The sequence below is a fragment of the Seriola lalandi genome, unplaced genomic scaffold (genome assembly GCF_002814215.2).
Source record: "Seriola lalandi dorsalis isolate HSWRI2012SDOR001 ecotype SW California unplaced genomic scaffold, Sedor1 jcf7180002054544, whole genome shotgun sequence".
In the NCBI taxonomy this organism is placed as follows: Eukaryota; Metazoa; Chordata; class Actinopteri; order Carangiformes; family Carangidae; genus Seriola; species Seriola lalandi.
Window position 1 is genome coordinate 3,495,099 of NW_019525097.1, and position 24,460 is coordinate 3,519,558.

Genomic DNA, 24,460 nt, shown 5'->3' on the forward strand with positions numbered 1-24,460 from the left:
GTCTAGCTCAAACGGTTTTGAACCAAGTACGCCTGAGCCATGTGCCCCAGGCTACAGACTCCAACTCATGCATGAGTAAGACTTTAGCTCTTATGATAATACGCCACCTCCAAGCAGTCATCCATCCTTTCCATAAAAGTGCATGTCTTGTTCAAGGTCATGGTATCATAATTGACATGATCAATTCTAATAAATTAGAGAAATTTCAATGACAATTAAAGAAAAATACGAATGATTGGTGATCCCCTGACTTTTCATCTAGTGCCTCCAGCTGGTTAAAGTTATCCTTCTCCTGTGAAATCTGACACAAAATTTCCTGCAGACATCCCTGGTGCCCAGTGGATGAATCCTTATGATCTTGCACCACCATGAGGTTCTTCACATCTTGACATCTGTTACATTGATTTCCATGAAATTTTACTCAGACATTTATACTCCCCTCTGGATGAATTCTGCTGGTGTCATCATCGGGTCAAATTTTTTTAACTTGTTTAATGAAATACCTGCAAAGTGAATCACATTCCCTTGGGTCTCAGCTGTAATTTGTGTATGCTGCTGATTAGCAAGTGTCAGCATACTAACACGGACGTGAAATGTTGACGTTAGCTTTTAGCTCAATAGCTGTGCCTATAAGTACAGCCTACTACGGTCTCTTAGTCTTGTTTCAGTGTTATTTGTGTGACTTGGATTTCTTTTTCATGTGCAATGGGTGCATTGGATGATTGTACTTATGAGCATGTATGGGGCAGGTGTCCAATTTGTTCAAAATGTCCCACAGTCTTTCACAAGATGTAAGGGCTGAGGGGAAAAAAATGAAAATCTGTCCATCTCTTAGTATCAGCTCTTATAGCAAGCGGACAGAACATCATCAGTTCCTATTCTCCTCTTGTCTACTCTAAAACTTCTGCCACTCACTCAGCCGAGCAGATAGTCCTCACCATAACAATGTGCAACAACAAAACACTAATTGCACAAATACTCCAATCAAGACACAGTGCTCCCCACTTACGAAAAACAAGCGCATCAAATTCTGTCTATTTTCAGAGAACACTGTCTGCATTACGCCCCTTAGTAAAGGGAACAAAAGAGCCAGTGTATGTGAAAACAACTTGTCGCCTTTCTTCATGTCAATCTCTATTAGTGTAGGAGCGCCGCTTGAGTGGAACTTTGTGAATGGGGCCCATTCTTCTCATTCCTCTGCTTCCAGGGGCAACAGAGCCAGGAATTCTACCGCTCTCCCTCGCTGGGTTACCACGGTCACGTATCTGATAGGTGGTTGCCCCATGTCTGTTGATGTTCACTACTTGACATCTTAATATATCTCAGACTCAACGTAATAGTCGGCTGCTGCACTGCCATCTTGTTTGATGATGTGATGTAAAGGGGATTTTGATTTTGATTTTGGATTACTGAGACTGAGCTTTCCTCATTAAAATTTCCTTCTTTCCTCACAGACCAGTCCATCACACCACCAACAGAGAACATGCCTGAATTTATAGGAGTCTAAAATAATCTCCAACATCCATCACTAACAAGTAGGAATTACAAAATTATGCTTTGCTGTGCTTATATTGCTTATATTATATTGCTATATATGGCTTGCTTATATTCAGGTGCATTCCAATGCATTGCACAAATGAAACGGTGGAGCTACTCAAAGATGTAAAACATTAAGAATAAACTGGTGGATGGTGGCAAAACATCTCCAGGAAGATTTGGGGAAAACAGAACTACGTCAGTGTTTAATTGGCAGTGATATTCCAAACTTGCAGTTTAACCATGGTTGTTTTTGCTTTTTTATAAAATTTTGTAAAGTAACTACAAAAACTGTATAGTAAGACAATTAATATAGTACTGTACACAATTATTATGCTAGTAACACGGATTGCGACATAATAATATACTGTATATAACAGCACAACGAGTATACAATACAATTAGGACATACTTGTAGTATGGAATTGGGACAGTTTTGGGCTTGATGAGGATTGTGGCCTAATTCCTACTCACACACAAATTGCAACTGTATTTTGAGCATGTAGTATTATACATTTAGACACAGAAACTTACAAACTTTTGTACACTTTGTTAGAATGCATGCTGGATCTTTGGTGCACTGTTGATGGGCACTATTGTCGTCTCAATGTAGTTGTAACATCCAGTCAATGTTTTTTGTATCCGTTTCCTGTTTTATTTTGGTGTACCTACGTACTTGTGTCGTTGCAGTTCCTGTTCTCATGTGTTTCCCAGCCCCCTGGCCTCCCTCTCATGTGCTTTGCTTACTTACCTGCCGATGCTGTTTTCTGCCCATTGAACCTGTTGTTACTTGGTCTTAGGGTCTTTGCCTTATCGCTGCCTGTTAATGTTTGCCTTTTTCTGACTGCTTCCCTGTTCATGATCCTGGATTTTGCTGTTTTGAATTTTATTCTGTCTCCAGTGAGTTTTTCTGCACCTGTCAAGTTTTCACCATTGTTGTTACAGTAGTCGCTAATTACAGCAGAAAACGTTAAAATACAGATAAGTTCAGATCTAGGAAAAGGTACATTTCCAAAGTTTGATTTTGCTTTTCATCCTTCAGTGCACATATTTCATCATTTCCTTATAGTCAAAAACAGAAAGTTACATTACTTTGTTGTGCACAAACTCCCCAAAAAGTATGCTATTAAGATCACTAGGGACGCACCAATCCAATACTCCCCATTGGTATCAGCACTGAAACTGACATTAGGTAGATGGGATGACTAAGTGTTGTTAAAAAGTCAGTGTCTCCATTATCAGTATTATATTGGGTAAGTACTTGGCAACAGCAAATACCTCCAAATGAGGTATCAGAATCAATATCAGGAGAGAGAAAGTTGAATCTGTGCATCTCTAAAGATGAGTATATATAGTATCTATAATTCTACATGTAGTAATATACAACAGTGCATATATTAGTGATTAGGCTTTATAGAATATGGATGTAACTAAAGTTTTTTTTTTCCTTTACTTTCCATAGAACTGGAAAGTGAGTTTTGACAGCAAGAAATGTCAGCAGCTGGTAAAGTGTTTGTTTCATCATTGGTACAGACATACTCCTCTGCATCAGGAATCAGGAGTATTTTCAGAGGCTGCAGTAAGCAGTGTGCTCTGCACAGAGGCTTTCACTGTGACTGCTTAGTAGATGTGCCATCTTGAAATCTAATACTGACATTACAGTAGTTTAGGGTGTTTGTTTCCTACTACACTGTTACACTCATAAACAAACTGATTCCAGGCAGTATAAACAGCATGAGCCCATCATTAGATTAAGTGTTCTCAAGTTGTCAGTTTTTCTGCTGACCAATTAACTGATATATCACTATTTTATTGGCATAACTAACAGGAAATTTTCATTGTCATTGACTGTCAGTGATGTATCTTTTCTAAGCTTTAATCCATACTGAACTGCATTCTGTGGCCAACTCAATTAGACCACTTGAGCTAATCCTGTGGGAGCAGTTTTTCACCAGAGAACAATACAAACCGCCCACACAAATATCTGCCCCATGACAGAATGGGGTGGGTAGTGTTAAGACCCATAGAGCTACAGGAATAGAATGGTTTTAATGACGGTAATCTCTTTTCCTTTGTCTTTATTAGATTGTTATGCAATGCTGGATGACATTTTAGAGTAATGGATGCATAGACGGAAAGTAGAAATAAAAAGAACGGCAGAGGTAAATGCGGAGAGAATGAGTAACTGAAGATGAGAATATGAACTACTGTCACTGGAAGAAGAATTAATAATTGCAGAGAAGAAAAGACAGACAGACTTAAAGGACAGAGAGTACAGAGAACTAGGTTGTAGCTATTCACCGGTGATTATGTAGGAGAGAGAGATGAATTCTTGCAACTCCCATACTGTTCACCCACTCCTGATGTTGCTACCTGCTGAGCTGCTTTAATTAGGACAGTGTTCGTTCTCTTATCTAATTAAAATTTTATGCTGAAATAATTAATGTATATGTGAGGAAAGCAAGCAGGTGGATTTTGCAAAGCTGAGCCTATAGCATTTAAATCAGTCCCTTAACATGCATACTGTAAATGCACCTTTGTTACCGTCTATTGGAAACTGATATATAACATATTAATGATCCAGGCTACTGTATATTCATTTCATGAATTAGTTTACATTTGCTGTACTCGAGACTTTGTGTCGGGCATGTTTTGATAACTAGTGTTATGTGCTTCATGACTGATACAAAAGCTGTTTCATGGGTACCATCCAGCAAATGGTGAAGATAGATTTTAATAAAAGAACCTCACTGGTTACGATCTTAACTATTTCTTATATGTTTCTGAATGTGTTGTTACCTTTACTTAAGAAAAACTAAATTTATAAATGCTTCTTGCACTACTGCAAAAATAAATAAGATAAATCCTAGTAAGTGTCTGACATAATTTCATTCACTCACTCACACATTGAACCACCCTAACCCTGGTTTGTGACTTCTGTGGAGCTTACTTACGTAGTGTTTGCCCTTGACAAACTCAAGTTGAATGCATGTCTGTGTCATACAACAGATTTGTGTGTAGGAGAGGTATAATAAAGCGCAGCACATTTAGAGCATCCTCCATCCAGAGCACATGAAAAGACATCTCAGCAGGAGCAGTTGCATATAATCAACACATGGCCCTTGAGCTCCCTTCAACTATACAGAGCGTTTTAGTGCCTTGCAGCTCTTTTTTTTTGGTTTTTCAACACATAACAGGTGTTTAAAACAGGGAGGGCTGTGGCTCAGTAGGTAGAGCGCGTAGTCCACTTATTAGAAGGTTGGTGGTTTGATCCCTGGCTGCCTGGCTAGATCTTGAACATGCTGTGCATACAAGACAGTCTACAATTATCAGAACTTGAAGTGCTCTGCAAGGAAGTGTGGGTGAAAATGTATAAATCATGCATACAAATAACAGTGTTTGCAAGCTGTCATGTCTGCCAAAGGAGGGGTTACTTAGAACAGGGTTTTGTAGGGGGTTCAAACCTTTACGCAATCATGCCACAATCACTGTTTGTTAAATAAAACATTAACACTCAAAGAAAAAGTCATTTTTATATGTATGCTGCAGGGGGGTTGTACTTACCTCTTCTCAATCAACAGAATAAGCCTTTGTAATTTGCCCAAATTTGGCCAAACTTTTGCATAAAACTGTAGTCAGCCTGTGATGGGTTGTCCTGTCACATTGCTGTACATGGATGCAAACTGCAAGAGATGATGCAATATCAGCTGATCATTTTCAGTGTTCATCAACACCCAAACCTGCCACACAATCACCAGTTGCTTGAAGAGAGAAGCCCATCAGATTTTGTTGCCACGGCAACACTCTCCCTCTCTCCCCATCCCTTCATCAGCAATCTGCCTGTCCGTCCGCTCTTTCCCTTCTCCGTCGTATCGCGAGACTGCCCGGCTGTGAGCACGACCGCTCTGATTCGTATCGCGAGAGTACGGCCTGGAGGAGTTGATAGAGGAGGCGGTGACCTCATCGTCGTGGCGAGGCGGAGCGAACCGCTGCAACTTTGGATGAACTTCTGATTTGAACAAACCGAGAGGCGGTCGGCAGAGTGCACGGACAACGGAGGACACAAAGGTGAAGAGCCCCAGAGGTTTTCTGTAACAAAATCTTAACCGCCGGTTCCTTTTACCTCTACCGGCCGAGACGGGTTGTGTATACCGGTGACTGACCAGCGAGAGCGTTATTTTTCCTCTCAAAAACGCCGACAAGGTGGAAATTAATAAAGGTGAGTGCGCTCCCTCCTCTGCTGGTCTTCTCACTGACACTCTTAACGATAACAACACCGTTATTTTTGGTGAGCAACACACGAGCAGTTCATGGTTTGTCTTTGCATTTCAATGTTTGGGTAAACGTTCGTGGATTTCAGGTAACGCTTCGGAGAGAAAACTACGCAGAAAAGTTTAGCTAGGAGTCAGGTTGTTTAAGTAACGTAACTGTGTGGTGTGTTATATTTTTTAAGCTAACATCTGCATCAGTTTGCTGTATTTTAACGAGCTCTCCTAGCAATCATGTCGTTCGCTAAATATTTCGTTTTGTGTAGCTTTTCGCCACCATTCAGTTAACATTTCGGTCTCTGTGCCTCTCTACAGCAGAGTCCACAGTTTAAAATGCAGACAACGATTCACCGTTGCTCCTAAAGAAACAGGAAACCGAGCAAACTGACCATCAGATTAAGGTAATTGTTGTTTAGTTTAGTCCCTCCGTGGCTGCTGTATAATTGGGATGGCTAGCTGCTGAGGCTCTTGTGGGTTTCCTGTCTCTCTTAACCTCGCTGTCCATCTTTTACTTGTGAACGATGCATGCAAATGTCACATTGGCGTGATTTATTCATTGCAGATAAATGCTGTCATATCTCTGGCCGTGCAGCTCTTTTCTCAGAAACTCGGAGTGGATAGTCCTGACTATTGCAGTGCATTTTTGTTATCAGGCATTGCTGTCGTTTGCATTTGCAGTACTTCACTAAAGCTCTGTAAGGTGTGGATTCAGACAGAGGTGCAGCCGTGGGTTTGACAGTTTATGACTTGTCTCTTAAAACTAGGCCTCTTGGTTATTAAATATTATAAAAGCATATATAATATGTTACTGGAAAACAATGCCCACCTAGGAACTAGCAAATCAAACATGAAGTTAAAGCTGAATTCCTACCTAATGCTCTGTCAAAACCCCTCATTAATCAAAATGGCCGTCTGTGTAGTCTTGTCAGGTTTGAACAGTGATGTAACAGTGCTACATTAAAATGATGAAGGTGCCATAGATGCTTTGATCATCAAGCAATTTCACCACAGAATGAGCCGAATCTATTGTTTGAGCAAAACCCAATATGGCTTTAGTCAAATTAAGATAACTCTTAAGACTCACTAAAGTTCACTTATATGCAAGTTTAGTGGACCATGTTTGTGTCTGAGTTCTCTTCTGCCCTAATGACACAGTGAGAAGGATTTTTATTGTCAGTGGACCCCCTGTAGCTTCTCTGTATTCTGTAATTGCTGCCATCTCCACCTGTGGAGTCTGTCCCTAGGCTACTAGCTTCAACCCTCTAGGGGGCTTGCATACACACACAGAAACACACTCCTTCCCCCTTTGAGAAGTCCTAAATGGACACGTCAAAGAGATCTCATCTCTATTCATCGGGTGGCCAGGGTGGGTCATATTCTCAACTTGAAACACAACAGCAGCATTAGAGATACGTTCCATCCGAGACGGCGTTTCAACTTCTTTGTCTGCTCTGCTTTGGCTGCTGCAGCCGCTGCGTCAAAAAAACCCCAGAACTCTCATGTTTAAGCAGTCGAACATCTCATGCCATCAGCCCTCCCTCGTCGGTGCCTGTGAATGCCAAGGCTGAGCAGATCTGGGGGCTGTGTCGCATTTACAATATTAAGTAGGCTATTGAAATTGAGTGTGTAGGTGGAGGCGCGCATGTTCTGTAACACATGTAGCTGTCGAATTAAAGGGGAGGTGGGAAAAAAGGAAAGAGAAAAGAAAAATATAAGGGTTGCTGATGGGCTGCTTTTAGCTGCCCATCAGCAACCGGCTTTTGGGATTTAGAGCAGCTGGAACATCTCTCTAGGTGTTCCTGGATTAAGCAGCTGGAGTTGGTTAAAAAGTTGTCTTTGAAAGGGCTTCAACTCTCTCCATCATAAACAGAGTAGGGGATCTTATCGGCAGTTTCATGTGAAGAATTTCCCAGGGCCTTAGCTAGTGCTTGCAAGCAAAATCTTTAGGTTTAAATTTGTATTAGATGCACTGTGATCTAGATGTGGTCACTCAGTCAAAAAGCCTCTAATGTGTAGCCTAGGCCTATCTGGGACAGGCAAGGTTTTTGGCAGTGCACAAAGACAGAGATCTGGCAAATGCAAATTCAGGAAAAAGAGGACATTTCAATCTCATAGCTTGACAGCTTGCACTTAAACTATCTACGTGCAATACATCACTGACAAAAGCTGCAAATTCTTGTTTCCCTTTTTTCGACCTCCCACACTAGCCTCACTATACCCCCCTCCCTTACCCGGTTACTTTCTTGCATCTCTGCCTCGTCCTCCCCTTCTGTCTCACTTGTGTTGCTTATTCTTTACTCTCCACCTCCCACGATTCCCTCCTCCCTTCTCCCATCACTGCCAATGCCTTTTCCTCTTGTCTTCCTTCCTTCCTGTTGTGGAAGGCATGCCAGGACTCTGACATTCTCATCATCTTTGTCCATGTCCCTCACCTTATCTCTCCTTCTCTCTTTCTCCCATTCTCCCTCCCTCTTCCTTGTCTCTGACTTAATTTCTCCTTTTCCTTTCCTCAGTGTTTCTGTCTCCCTCCCCTGTCTGCTCTCTCTGTGTCTGCTGGAGATTGGAATGCGACTTCCCTCTGTTTAAGGTCTTGGGGTGGGCTGTCTCTTGAGAAATACCAGAGCAAGAAATACTCTTTAACAGTGAATAGATCACACTGCAGGGCAGAAAGATTTAATAAAACTAGTGACGCTCCAGCAAATGTGGGGTTTTCCTGCATAGAGAATTTTAAGGTGGCCATCTAGCTCAAATGCTACACATATATTTACCATAACCTGAACATAATAACACCTATTGTGAGTGTTGGGTTGAATGCAACTCTGCCCATTGTAGTTGCAGCACCAGAGTCACATCAGGATGGAATTAGGATGCTAGCTATTTAGCACTGCCCATTATAAGTATAATTCCTATTTTCAAACAAGATATAAAAGGTAGTGAATGATGGAAGGGGTAGTCAGAGGACCAATCCAATGGATCAACTAGTGTCCGTCTGGAGCTGTGACTTTCCTGTGAACAAAGTAGTGGTTGCTTGAAGTGAAGAAGGCCGATTTTGAAAACTGATAAAAAAATTGAGGAAAAAATGCACACCTATGGTAGTCACGTGCTGGCTCACAGCTAGGGTTGTCATGACACTAGAATTTCAAACTCGATACAGATACCCAGCAAAATACTTGATACCAATTTCGATACCACGGGGAGAAAAACGGCTAATGTGGCTATCCGCTAATAGTTAAACGGCTTGTGGTAACGCTTGCTGCCGACCAGGTAAAATAATAATGCAAAAATAATTCCAAACTACACTTTTGCTTTTTTCAGTTTAAACTAAAACAGGTCGCGAAGGCCCTTCAGCAGCAACACTTGCCATGTTAATTTAGTTTTAAGGTGCATTTACAAAGACATCAATTTATCTGTCCTTGGTAATGCCTTATGTTTTTGATTTCATTGTAATTTAAAAATATGCTTTACTTACACCTGAGTTAAAGTTTTCAGTGGTACTATGAATGAATAAAATCAGCTAATGGAATTTGAGACCACACTATCATACAAAGATTATTAACGTTATTAACCAAGTTGCCAATCCATTTCCCCTCTAAACTGACATTATTGGCTGTGTGTATAGACTTCATACAGCAACCTGTCTTGAATGATAACACAGCCAAATGAACTCATAACAATGCTATTAATTCAACAGATAATTGGTCATGTCTGGCCATTTTGCTAAGACAGCGAAATTAAGAAAGCATTTTCAAATATTTCAAATGATAAACAGATAAACAGTATCCCTGAAGACTTGAGTACAGCGTTTTTAGAAAGCCTAGGTCTGTGTGCTCTGACACATTTGAAGTGCAAGCCAGCATATTGTTTTCACTTAACAAACAGCCCTTGCGGTGTTTTCTCTGATATGTGAAATTGCATATCTCTTTTGATCCGCAGCCTTTTGCGGAGGATAAATCGAAAACCCTGTTGAGGCTTTCAGTTGGTGATGTCAGGGCCTTTGATAGCAGACAGAAAAGGAAAGAGAGGGCACAGGAAGAAACTGTTAATTTTAGCCATTCCACCTGAGGCAAGGGCAGTTAAAAGCTAAATTTTCCTTATATCATATCCCTTTCTCTTTCTCAATTTTCCACTCTCTGTCTGGTGAAATAACTTCTTAATTAGGGCTAAGAGTGTGGATTATAGCACACAAAAGCAGGGTGGATTATTAAAAAAAGCCTCAGATTTCAGTTGTGACAGATGAGCAAAAAATCTATAAAAACATCATGAAACAATGACTAGGCAGACTAATCCATGTAGAAGTAAACACAAGGACATACTGTACAGATGGAGAGCCCAGAGAGAGAGAGGACGATACAGATATAATGAGAACAATGCTTAAATGCTGTCAGCAGTAGCGAGGAATCGTATTTCTTGTAACAGTACAAGACAGGGTGGACAATCAATACCAGACAACAGCACAACGTTGAATCCTAAACTTTGACACAAAGATGGAAAGATGATGCAGTGCATGTGGCTGTTTTGGACTAAACAAACAGTTGCCTACAGATTTGGATATATTGTTTTAGCAGTACTTTAATTGTGTTGGAAAAATCTGGTTGGCTAGCGACACAGTGAAAGTGACTAGTCAATTTAGATACATTGCAGACTGTACTGGTAGAAAAATATTAAATGACCCATTGTTGACTAATGCTTAATTAGGACAATTAACATTGGGAACCTAATACAGGTTGTTATGGCTGGACCTCAAGAGATATTATAGTAGGTTGACTTTTTTTAACCAGGCACTACAGCAAAATGCATTGATGCATATAATGTTTGTGTTTAAACCTACATTATCTACAATTAAACAATGATAATAATTAGATATGTTGAAATCCTTCTGTACACAGTGCATCTTTGAGCAATTCAGCCTGTTTCTATCTATCCCTTCATTTGGTCTTCCTAGACCCCTGATGCATCAGATGTACATATTCACCACATATTCCATCTGGCTTTGTGATTCTTCTCCTGACCAGGATCTAATGTGAGTTTGACAGTGCTAAGGATTTTGGTATCAAAAAGTAAACAAATGTATCTATAATAACTGTAAGAATACTTTGCTATAAAATAATTGTAGGATTGTTACAACCTTGTTCTAGGTACAGTATTGATGTTTTTTCTTGCCCACTAAACCATAAATGCTGTTCTTCTCAATCAACGAGATGCTCAATCATACTTGTGGAGTGTATGTTGCTGCGGTACCTTTATATTTATCAAATAAAAACACAAACTCCCATGAAGTTACAACACTTTGCCTGCAGTATGTGGAATCAGCAAAACAAATATTGCAAAAAGGTGTCAACATCCGTGTCAAGTAATCGACTTTGCTTAGTGGATATTTTCATACAAAGTCAAGTATAATTGTGTGACTTAGTTGTGATCTGTTTTAAAACAACCACAACATCACGACTGTTTGGTGTGAAAAGTGAAGTGCAGGTGTGGCGTGTTCATTATCCTCTACTGAACATGGCTCTATGTGTGAAGTTGATCATTCTCTCGAGATGTACTGAGACCATCATCTCTTAGCGTCCATGATGACATTGCAAGAACGCGAACAAGCACGAGATGTATGGGAGCATTGCCGAAATTCCCACCAACTGCCTCGCCATCTGTTTCCAAGCAGATAGAGCTCTCAAATTTCTGTCATGCTGGATGACTAAAAGGATGTCACTGCTGTTGGCTGCCTGGGCTGGTATTAGTGATAGAAGTACATTCTCTGACCCTGTTGGATTTGTTAAGTGCTGCTGTCTTTCTTGTGCCATTTTGGGAAAATTAGTGTGAGTGTGTGAAGCTGCAACCTGAAATTTATGCAAGCAATTTGTCAGGAAATTACATAGCAATTTCAACACTCAAGATGTCATTTGACTGAATTTCTTGTGCAGCTCTGGGCTATTAGCTTTAGTAGAATTAATATTTGGCAACTTGAGCCTATTCTCCATCCTAGAATTAACTGTAATATATTGCATGCTAGTTGCAAATTAAGACTTAAGACAGGCTTAGCATGATGGTTACTAAAACCTGCTGCTGATAGCCTTTTGTGTTTGGTTTTGGAGGTGAGAAAACTCTATATGGATTTAGTTACACAACATTCGCTGTCACTTTTTTGTATATAACCAAGTGCAACCCTGAATGCTCTCCATAGAAGAATTGCTGAAGGTGTGTGCCGTTATTCCCATATTTAATGATTACTGTGTCTCCCCTCTGTCTTTGATGGCCGGCTTTTCACCCTGCCTTCAAGTGCGGCCATTCAGAACAGCTGTAAACACTTTTGCCTTGAGATGTAGTCAGACAACACATCGTATGAATCAGTAAACTTTAGCCTGGACATCATACCATTCAGTGAGCTCATGTTTATTTGCTCTTTCAGACGGGTCTGGTCCCCTTCCCGTTCAGACAGATTTCCATTTGTCCAGAAACTGGCCGGGCAAAACACAACCACTTTTCAAAAATGGGGCAGGTGTGATATGATGACAGACACAGGACTGCAGATGACACATCTTTGTCAGCAACCAAGATGGGTGCCACTGACATCAAGTTGGGCAGGTTGGGTCAAAAAGTGACGAAGCAGCGTTCCGATTAAATTCTCTCTTCGTCTCTCCTTTTCTCTCAAACACATACACACAAGGTGCAGGTCCTCTTATGTCTTGGCTGTCACATGTGCAAATACCAAACTGTAAAGTAACCTATATATATCACACATCTCTCTGCACCCAGACTATAATTTATAATGCATTTTGCCAGGCCCACAAAGACGGTATAGATCTATGCATGTTGAAGAAGAGTTAAAGACTTGATAGGAAATTTGTTAGAATCCAGATGTGGGAGAGGATGAAATCAATCACTTCATACCACTTTGTACAGTGTGAACCAGTTTGTGTGATGATGAAGCACCAATTTGAAACCAATGAGTGTAGTGTGACTGAACATAATGCACCATCAGTTCTAAAGCATAAAAGGTCCTCTACCCATTACCAAACCTGCTTTAGTCAATCTGGATTGCTCATCAGGTTTGACAGGCTAGGTCTGTACCTGCAGCTCTTCATGAAAAACATCACGGGATCTCATTAGTGTTAACCTCAATGTCTTTCGAAGCCTTATTTCAATATCACTGTTTGAAAATTCCTCAAGTAAAGGTTGTTGTGGAGAGTTCACATTTCAACATCATATCCTCAGGATGTCAACGAATGGCATGTGTCAGGTTAAGGAAAAGGCAGAAGAAAAATACAAAGAGCATCAGTGTTGCTGATACTGTTACTGTTGACAGTTGACAGCAACAGTCAGTACAAATTTGTAGAATCAAACTGAAACCATGGCAACAATATCAAATAGTCCACCACATTGCACGCTTAATCTAGGTAGTAAGTAGTGCCAGGAGTAAAATCTGGAACCAACCAATCATACTATCTCAGTTGAACAGTAATGTCGTCCTTTGGGCAAAGCTTCAACCAGATAGGCACTTTTGCTTTGTAAGGTAATGAGTGAAAAATCATGTGAGATGAAAGATGAGGAGATGATTTGCAATTTTGCAAAGGAGTTTCTATTAAGGGATTACAGCACATTAATTATATGATAGGTTTTACCTGAAGAGGCCTGAAGATTAACTCAGGATTTGTTTGTCACAGAGATGTAGGCTGATTTTTATTTTTGTCTGACGCTCACAAAATTCTTCTTTTCCCATCCCGGTGTTAAGTGGAGCCCTAAATGCCCTCCTGCTGCTTGTTAGTCTTCGTATGAACTTAAATAATTTAAGTCATGGTCAACTCGATTACATGTTCTTTGCAAATTTTTTGCACCAATAGCTCAGTGTCATTTAAAAAAAAAATTCTATTAACATTGCATGCAGATTAAGTTCTGTGGGGTGTAATGGAAGAATTTAGTTGCAATTTTGTTAACCTGAATAGAAAACCCATTAACACAAAGAAATAAAAAACAATATTCTGTTGGGGTGTCAGTCTAGCAGTCTAGACTGTGATCATTTCAGCAGCTCTCCAGCATTATATTTAGGCTGTAAGCAGTGTGTGTAGAGGGCTACTCATATTCATCAAGCTGGCTGCTGAACTTAACATGATTCACATATTCTGGAAATGTGCTGTTTATTATGAACCACCTACTATAATTTAGCACTGGGTAACATGCTGTCCAGAACAACCCAGTTACAAAGAAGCATGGATAGTGTTTTGTCCCCCTGGAGCGTTTGAACCACCTTCATCAGATTATTTGGCATCCAAGCATTGTGATGGCATGAGAATTTACTTAATTTGATGTCTGAATTACTCTGATTTAAAAACTGTAAAACAAGAGCTTGGTCAATTACATAATGCACACAGTTCAGTTTGGGGAAACAACATTCCTGTCCTCTGCATATCCTGTAGGGTTTGAGTATGTTTATGATTCGTGAATGCCACAAAATCTATATGATACTTGTTTGTTTTGCAGTTTTGTGCATGTAACCCGTACATTTTTGGGTCCAAGCCAGCCAGAGAGTCTGCATTACTGCCGTCATATCAATGAAAGAGGACGAGAGTGCACCAAAAATAAGATCATCCTCTTGAATTACTGATCAATGTATTCATGCAGGATTAGTATGATTAGGCAACCTCAGAGGTTTCTGAAAGTAATAAGTAAATTCTGAGAATAGATCCTGAGAAATTAATACATATTTCAGTTTTTGTTGTTCATTGGATCTGCTTTCATACTGAAGTTTGTTGAGTAGCCAAAATGTCAAAAATGCAACTTCCTTAACAGACCCCTGCTTCTCTCTGCTGCCGTAGGGAAACCTCCTCTGATGACAGTCACACAAGTAGGGGGAACAGAGGCACGGGATTAAAGGAAGACATATCCTGGTCATTGTTCATCACTGCTGGATGGAGCTACTTCTCAGATCTAAAGGAAACTGTCACTACTTGAAGTTGGGAAAGCTGTCATCTGTTTGCAGTAAGTGTTCTTTTTTGATCAAATGCAGTCTATACTATACTTGGTGTATAACACTATCAACTAACTTTGAAGCAGCTGCCTATTTTATGTGACAAAAAAGATATAAGCGATGCCGTCTTCTCCTTTGTCATACTACACATTGCAGATCCGCCGCAGTGTGACGAGGTGGTTCAGAGAGAAAAATCTGGCTTTTAAATCAACAAGCTTTTGAGTTTCCCAACCTTGAAATTGATTCATCAAGTGAGCTGTAATTGACAGTCTCTGTGTTTTCACTGTCAGTTTGAGTTCTCTTCCTTGGCTGTAATGCCCCACTGAGCCTCAACAAACCAAACAGATAATCTTGTGGCCATGTTGATGTTTCTGGTAATGCCACTACTTGGGAGGGGTTATGTTCAGATACTGAAACACACTTTTCAGTCAGAGTTGTGGTTTAGTTCTCAAGATACTTTAAAATGTCAGTTAGGAAAAGGAAATCTGTCAAAAGCCCAGAAGTAGACAGTTTTTAAAAGGAGGAGATAGAAAAGCTTAAAGACGGTTCCATTGGTACTATTTGACACTGATTACAAAATATGCAATAATCAACGTTAAAGCTTGGAAAAATATGATTATTATTCATTGTTTAGTTCAGTTTAGACAACTTTATTTATCGCCCATGGGCATTTATCATCATTCATTCATTATTTACACTTCATTATTTTTTATTCCTTTTTTCACACTGATAAAGCTAAGCTGCCACATCAGGACTGTGGATATGGTTTGATTACATTTGAATGACAATGCTGTATATATAAATATATATATAGTCTGTCCCAGTATCACTTGGGCTTTAACTTTATTGCAGCATGCGCTGAACATTCGTCCAGTGCACTGTAAAGGCTCCAGGCTCCCATGAACTGGAACAGAGTAAACGGCAAATAGATAGATGGATTTTTTGTGCTCGAGCTCAGCTGTTGCTAGCTTGATTATTGTGCTGATTGTTCACCAGCTACTTTTCTGGTTGAGGCTGACTGGTAGGTTCATGTTTGTGTGTATAATGTTTAAATATACATTTGTAAAAGTCTTATTGTAGAAAACAACATGGACGTGGAGTTGTAGAATAAAGAATGCTCCAAGAAAATAATCTATTTGGAAAATGTTCAAGACAAGGAAAAAAAGTCAAGCTAAAATAGGGCTAGATACATATTAATGGCATCTTCATCTCTCTAAAAAATGTTGACTGAAACTCCAGCACTCTCTCATTGTGCCAAGGAGGAAAGATCCTTGTAATGAGAGACATCTTGCTTGGGTTTGTGGGTTCCAAGGAGGTCCTCGATTGTGCCAGGGGTGGTAAACACATAAATCCATCTTGATTTACTGAAAGCATCAGCAGCTTTTGGCTGAACCCTCGACAGCCTTCCTGCTTTGCAGATCCATGTACTGACACAAAGCCAGAGATTGTGCTGATAGTAGTGAATTCCACACTGACACTTGTTAGGAGATTATTTTAATTTAGAAATTTCTTTTCATGACGTTTTTTTTTTTTTTCTTTTTTTAATTTATCGCTCTGTCAATGATATACGTGAAAAATACTGCAAAATTCCCCTCAAATTTACCAAGTTGATGTGGTCTTATTGCTATCAATTTCCAATTATTAAAAAAAGGAAAGCAGCAAAAAAGCTAATGTTTTATAAAATGGAACCTGTTAATGTTTAGAAGTTTTGCTTGATAAATTATTAAAACGTTTAATAGATGATATAGTTGATAATATTCTGTTCATCAAGTGATCAATTGTTTTGGTCCAACTTCTGATGATTCCAGTGCCTAATTCACAGACAGACATAAACTAGGCTAGAAGATTGACTGGATCAAGTGGACCCGTTGACAACTTTCCCCTGAACCAGAAAAATGAGGTCACAATGCCCAGGCTCACAACATCTGGCTTGCAGGTGGTGGAAGCACAAACCAAAACAGGAAAGTGGCCTGTCATGATCTGTAGTGCTCACTGCAACCTCTGCGCTCACTTTGCTCATCCAAGAAAGGGAATATTTTGGCATGTAAAGGTGATGGCCTTGAGAGCCAGAGTGGAGTTTCCATTCTTGGGTTTAATAGATTTCAGGTTCATGGCTTTCCAGAGACTAACTGTTTGGTAGAAGAGCATCAGTCTTTCATTAGGTTCATCACATCGTGCTTTTAGCTGAGCCATGGGTGTACAATGGCACACAGAGGAATGTGTGAGAATGCTTTGTGTACACAATAGGGATGACCTCATCGTTTTGAACTTCATCTAAGCTCAACATGCTGTAGAACAATGAAATCTGCATGTCCCGCTTCCCAGTCCCCCCCCCCCCTTACACCATGTATGTGTGTGTTTATGTCCCCATCACTGAGGTGGGTATTTACCTTCTTGTTTACAGAGGTTCTTAAAATATTTACCCAGGGTTGAACTGGTTAATGATTATTTGGACAAGCGGGATTGGAAGTGTTGGGCTACACACACTGGGGCATTTGTGTGACATTGTTGCAGAGAAACCAGCTCCAATGGGCTTTGTTCCTGGTGTCAGTTAGTGAATGCAGGTCCAACCTCTCTGACCCTCTGTAGGTTAGAGGGTAAAATTCTGCTCAGAAAGCCTGTAAACTGAAGGAAAGTCTAATTTATGCTTTTATTTCCAATCACAAAGACTCACTGAGTGACGATGGGTTGTGTTATAGTGTGCAAAAAAGTCTTTTTTTTATTGTCTTGACGTAGGGTAAGATGTTTAATAGAATGGTGTAGAACTTTACCAAAGATTATTTTCTTTATCCATTCATCAGCCGAATATTTTTTTCAGTTAATTGTTTGGTCTCTACAACATCAAAAAAGGAAAGAAAAACACCCATGATATTTTCCTGCAGCCGAAGGTGACATCTGTTTGAACAACAATCCAAAACTTATCTGATGCAACAAATTCTAACATTTGAGGAGCTGGAACCATCAAATGTATTTTTTCTAACAAATAATTGTCTAATAATTGCCTTCTTCGACACCTTTTGAACCTTTTGAATGATCTGGGTTTTGGACTATTGGTCGGACAAAACGAGCAATTAACCAAGAACATAATCTTCAAAATAATTGATAATGAAAATAATTTTTAGTTGCTCCATTACTTTTTTTGTCTTGTCTATTGATATTTCCCAAGGTTTATTTTTTCCTACAATTTTCAGAAGTCCAATTTTTTGTCTGTCTAGTAGATTCCTGCCAGTAACCTTCTGTCATCCCTCATTCATCCAGAAAACACTTTTGGCTCAGGAAGGAAGTGATGGTGACCTTGTCTAACTGAAAGCTTTCCTACCAAATTCTGCTGTCGTCCCATCACACCTGTTTCCACTGCATCTCTCTCTGTCATCATGAACTCAGACTGTTGCTGCCTTGTTACCCAGTCACTCAAATTGAGTGGGCTGCTCTATGGCGTTAGAGTGCTTTAAATGGTCATTGGAGGCAGTTTACCACATAGTGCTTTGATCCATTCCAGTTGCGTTCTGACAACTTCTAGCTAATGCCTCCGCTGGGTCTCTCCAGCTGCAAGGAGGAAAGCTCGATCAGTGGTTTATGGATGTGAGACAGTGTGAGCTTAAGCAAGCTCCTGTTTTTCATTAAGAAGCAACTTGCTCATGGGACAAAAGTTGACTGACCCAGCAGTGCTTTGTAATGACAGCAGGCCAGTTTAGAAGTAGGGCTTCATTGAGGGACTACAGGGTTGTTTTTAATGAAGTGACTGCCTGGAGCCCTCTCACATCTCTAAAAGCCCTTGGGGAAAATGGCTACGGTTGGAGAGATGTTGAAATAAAGGAACTCTCCCTCAACCTGCCTCCCTTATCTATCTGTCTACTTTATAGTCTCATCACTGACCAAGTGGTTTGAAAGGTGTAGCCTATTTTTTCCCGGTTTTACTTTGCAGTCAGTTAGTTAGTGAACAGATCTTCACAAAATAACAAGTAGACTGAAGGAATTAACTTTTCAGGGGAATACTATTTCTCTGTGAATTTAAATTGATCAAACTTGTGCCTGTGTTTAGGATTATGCTGAAGATTGTGAGAAGCCAGGTGTGGAGACATAATGGGATATCAGATGACTTGAATAGCATCATTGTAGTTGGACATTACAGTCTGCACCCGAGATCAGAAGCGTATCTAGAGGGTTGTAGCTCAAAGCACCACTGGTTCTCATTGCTTCCTGATATGAGATTCAGTAAGCTAATGTTGCCAGGCAACGGGTGCAATTCCACTTTTGGCAACTATTGCTTAGTAACAAAATTTGTTTCCAAGAAGTAGAGGCTGAATCACTGGTGGGATCAATGATGGATGCAACCCTGGAATCTAATCATCCATTTTAGGAATTTAAAGCAGTATATGGAGTGTTGAGTCAAATAATTATATCGTAGTAAGACGTCACTGTTAAACATCAACTGAAGGGAGTGTCTGGTCCACACAGGCTACCTTATGTTTTATTCACTTGAATGAATTAGAAATCAAAAAAGCTGTGGAAAAAAAATAAGCTGATAGCCTAATGTTGCTGGTCTTCCTAACACCGGAGCGTATTTTTCAAAAAGCACGATCCTCCACAAATATCCCCACAGGTCGTGTCAGCACTGAAGCACTCTTGTCTCACAATGCACCTCTGCCTGCAAATAGCCAATGGTGCACTAGTAGGAGGCGGAGTAGGAGGAGAGGGGTGGTGTGAACAGGGCCTGCGGGGGTGGTTCTGTGTTACATAATATCAGATGAACCCAGCTGTGCTGTGTTGTTTAGCCCATGGGTGAAGTAGTGCCAGGCAACCTGACTGATGTGTCCACCTGCGCTCATCAGAGTAGGTTGAGGATTAGGGTACAGGTCAATGAACAGATTGACTCTGAACAGAGTGATCACATGTAGTCAGCGTGGATCAGAGGCAAATTGAAATAAGCAAAACATGAAACGGCATCACCATCATCCCTCTTCCGGCACTGTGTTGCTATGGTCGCACAATTGTTGTCTTGTCAGAAACCTTGGAGTGTAATAATAATGCAGGGTTCTAACAACAGTAATTAGAAGCCATTTTATTTCTTTTTCTTTTTCTTTTTTTTCTTTTTTTTTTTTTCTTTTTTTACAACTACAGCGTCCTCCCGTAGCATTCGCTTATCCTTACAGCCGCTCTACAGGCAATGGAGCAATGCACCAAGAAGAAAGGACAGATTACACTAGTTGGTACCAATACACACTATCTTCTCTCCCTTCATGGTGGCAATGTGTTACCCAGCGATAGTGGACAGGAACGTCTGTGAAGACTCAGTTAGTGTTAATTTCCCCAGCTGGCTGGTGTGTTTCTTTTGGCAGACTCTGCAAGTAGCGTAAAGAGTGAATAATAAACTACAGGTGACTTCCAGGAAGGGGCTTATCACCCTGCAAGCTCTATTTAAGAAGCCTGTATCAGAGTCATTAAAAGGTCATTATGTTGCCCTCCTAGACCTCTGTAATTAAAGGAAGAGGTGTCTGTGTTTTAGCTCAAACTGTGTTTCTGATACGGCATTACAGCTAGACTTACAGACGAATCAATGTTTTCTCACATGTACTATTTAATAGTTGTTTTTTTTTTTTTTAACAAACACTGGCTAAAAGTCACACAAAACACTCCTCAGCCATGAAGCGACTAGAACCTGAAACTGCTTAAAGAAGTATAAGCAGCGCCACTGGCTGTGCTCTTTTTCTGTTGTATAGCAATCTGTGTTGTGTTATAGCCAAAGCAAATCCAAATTTTGAGTCAATTAAAGCTGGATGGTAGCTACACATTGCTGTTATTCCTATGGCAGTGTAGCACACTGGACAGCATTTCTCTTTGTTAAGTGTTCACTATGTTGGGACCACACAGACAGGCCATTGGCTCTGGGCTCAAGGTGATGGATGCATGGATGCAACTGTGTAGCAACAGCCTGTTAAGCACTGCCTGAAAACACCCAGCAGGAACTCCTTTTTGATTAGTTTGCCTCTATCCAGATTGTGATGACTTTAACCATGTTTGGCCCCTCTGACAAAGTCCGATGGGAGCATTGTGGAGACTGGTAGGCACCCTTGGGTTTCTTACGCAAAAAGTTAATACTTTGCTTCTGGCACTGTCTGCCTGCACTTAAAGTCTTCCCCTACAGGTCTTTTTCAGCCCTCAAATGAGCAGGATAGTAAATAAAAGAGGTTGGACACAGGGGGAGATCAGAGGTGGCCATAGAAAATTACATAGAAAACATGGGTAGAAACTGAGGATTTGATGGGCTAGAGATGAAGTGGAGATAGGGAGGGGTAGTAAGAAAATGTAGATCAGGTTTTGGGGGGGTAAAAGTGGAGAAGAAAAACTAGTAGGGAATGAAAAGACATTTGATCTGTACCAGGAAAATAGGCAGAGGGTAGAGAGAAATACTAGTAAAGCATTAAAAGTTTTAGATTGATGAGTGCAAGTGAGAAGCAGGGGAAAGATGAACCTCAAGAAGATCCAGCCCCCACATTTAATTGTTTTGTTTGGCTAGGAAAAGTCCCAGATGCCTGTAGTCAAGCAATGGCTTGACCCTCCCTTTGGTTGTGAGCTGTGAGTTGTGAGGGCACTGCACAGAAGGCTTAGCAGTAGGCCTTGTATTCAAAGCCCTTTTCTCTTTTTTGCCCCATGGGAGGTGCAGAGCCTCGTATCTGTCAAAGTGTCACAGGGCTAGCTGTCTACAGCCCTGTCCCTCTCCCCACCCGTCCCTTATAAGCACGATTACCCAGGAACCCCTGCACACTGTTTCTCACGGCCATTAAACATGCACTTGTCAATCTGCTCCTCATCTTGTGACCGATGCCCTCACAGTCTTTGCCTCCTAGCTGGTTTCGTTCCTAATCAATACTCCAGATTTTCTACTTCAGCGATCTTCTACCATGAGCCTTATCTATGCATGGTTACATTTGTGCACAACCAAATTTGCCAAATAATGCTTAATTGCCCCTTAAAATCAACTGCCTCTTTGGTTGGAAAACAACTGCTTACTCATTTGCACATAGTTGGGGATCACTACCCTGTAGCCTCAAATTACATGCATGGATTATCAAACTACAAGATACAGTATCTAATATTTTAATTGTGGTAGTGAATAGTCACCAATAGACACATCTAGTGCAAAACAAAATCATTTAAGTATTTTTATATCATACAACCATAAAGGGATGAAAAGTTTTCTATATGCCAGATTAAGATTAAAGGAGTTGTGATTGTTTGAGTTATGCAGGTTTTCTATAATGCAACATCGATCACCTGTAGAAGAAAAACATTTTATTCATGTACTCAGTGTAATCTGTAATGAAGTGAAGAAGCATGTTGCTCTGGACCTCTGCTGTTATCAAGCTTAGCTACTGACTATCAAACATTCAAATGTAGAACTAAACCACCAATCAAAGAGTTATCTCTATTTGTAATAGCATGGAACTTTGTTTATGCCTGTATTTAAACTAGTCGACTTTCCCTTGTTAAATTTATCCGTTAACTTAAGCTGTCCGCCCTCAGAACTTGTCAGACATTGTTTTTGGCTGTTAATGATGCTACCTGGGACTGTGTATGGTGCTTGCAGATTATTTAAAGTGTCAGCACAACAAAGAGAAGAGTGAGAACAAGACTCTGCGCTAATTGCTGTAAGTGCTGGGCTTGTGTATTCAGATGTCAGGATGAAAAGCGTTAGCATACGCTCTTCCTCTCTCCCTCTTTAATCTACCTTGATGCTAGAGCAGCAGTTCTTTTCCTCATCTTGTTTAGAAGCTATTCTACCTTGCCAAGGGTACGTGTGTGGTGTGTAAATTGGCACACATTTCTGGCAAGCAGTGACTCAAATTTCTTTGACTTTGACCTATGAAATAACACACTTACAGACTCCATGTTAATAATGCTTCATTTGATTCAAATTAGTAGCACAGAAATCTGATCATATTGTTTAGGAAATAGATTTAAACAGGTAGGTTATTATATATTCACAGATAAAAAAAGCATATGGTTCAACTGTACAAAATACACCACAAAGTCAGCAGGCTTGCTGACAGATTGTTATGAAATAAAAATGTGACCCAAGGTTAGCAAGGACAGAAAAAATATTTCAAGTTTTGTCAGAAGGGGGGAAAATATCTTGTCCTCAACAAGAGGGACTTCTCAGAATCACCTTGGAGACACAGTGTCAGGAGAAGACAGGAGTCTTTATGGTGACTTGGCAGTTCCATGGCTACCCCTGCCACCACCGTTGTTTATTGTGTGAATGAGAAGGAAAAGAAAAGATCGAGAGAAGAAACTGAAAGAAGGAAAAACATGTTTTTGTTGTCAGGCTGTTGTGGGCTGGAGTTTATGAGCTTTGAGGCTAGGGATGTAGTAGCTGTGATTTATAGCTTTCATTATCAAGGTTTTACCACACTGTTGGTTCCCAAAAGGCACCACACAGACCCACACACACTTGACATGCACACTTGTGGGGGCTTGCGCTGTGCCAGATTGTGGTTAGACTGAGGTGCTAAACAGTTCGTTTTTTTTAAGGTGCAGCTTTGACCACAAGGATTAAATGTTAATGCAGTCCTAGGTCTATCTCGGGAGGTGAGGTGCAGGTGGCTTTTTGAGACACACACACACACACACACACACACACACACACACTTCCACACATGGACAGACACAGTTACACACACTTCCCTGGCTACCTGAATCTTTGATATTTGTGCTTTTCCTGTGCTCGCTGAAGTGCTGACACATAGCAGCCTGGAGACGGAGGGGAAGTGAAGAGAACGGAAAGGTTTTTCCAGTTGAACTTGTGAACTCAAGTCAGGACTCTCCCCCTCTCCCCCTCTTTAACATCTTCTCATCTGTCTCACTTTATCTTTTTATATTTCTTTCTATAGCATTCTCTTTGCCCCTCAGCTCCTCTTTTTTCTCAGATTTTACCCGTTAACACCTTCTGTTCTTCCTCTCTGTATCTCTCCCCCCGTCTCATACTTGTGGACTTCAGCTCTGGTGTGATTTACAGACGTAGCAGAGGATCTGCTACTTCGGTCATGCTTTCCCTCCTTGCCACATTTTCTCAATTCCCCTCTGTTCACAGATGATTCCCAGACTTTTTCAGGCACACACACTTTCTCATTTTCTTTTCTTTTCCTTTATTTCTTCTTTTATTTTCACAGTGATACTTGGCTCAAACACCAACCACATTGCTGCTATGGCACTTAACTGTCCTCTCCTCAATAGTCTTTCGTTTAGCATTAACTCTCTCAGTAGGCTGTTAGTGTGTACATTTGTGGAAAATTACACAAAGTTGCAAGTAAACAGTCGTAAACATATACTTTTGATGACTATTACCGTGATGATAGTAAATCAGAGGCTTTTGTGGCCATTGGATGAACTCCTGGCAAATCAGGAGCTTCACGAATAGCTTGGCCCATCAAAACTCACTCGCATTCAGTGCAAGCACACACACACACACACACACACACACACACACACACACACACACACACACCAGGTTTCGCTGAATAGCAGCAGCGGCAGCAGCTAAATGCAGGTCTAATCCAGGCTCGATTCTGAAGAAGGTTTAACCGACAAATAGATTTGACACAGCGGCTCCGCCAGCCTGTATCCCTGTTTTCCACAGGGTTGAAGAGTGTGGGAGAGGAAAATGAAGGCTTATGTCCCCATGACTGAGGAATGTGAA

At 40.5% G+C, this 24,460-nt stretch overlaps 1 protein-coding gene across 5 annotated transcripts in view; it reads left to right on the forward strand.

Annotated features, from left to right (window-relative positions):
* Positions 1-5,562: 5,562 nt before the first annotated feature.
* Positions 5,563-24,460, forward strand: part of sipa1l1 (signal-induced proliferation-associated 1 like 1) — a 72,901-nt gene continuing 54,003 nt past the window's right edge. For 4 of the 5 annotated variants that reach the window (XM_087176267.1, XM_023415034.2, XM_087176270.1 and 1 more), the window contains exons 1-2: positions 5,563-5,755; positions 14,612-14,774. The gene's annotated coding sequence lies outside the window, so the exon portion shown is untranslated. Of the gene's footprint in view, positions 5,756-6,119; positions 6,206-14,611; positions 14,775-24,460 lie in introns of all 5 variants that reach the window. The other variant, XM_087176268.1, reaches the window with a different exon arrangement.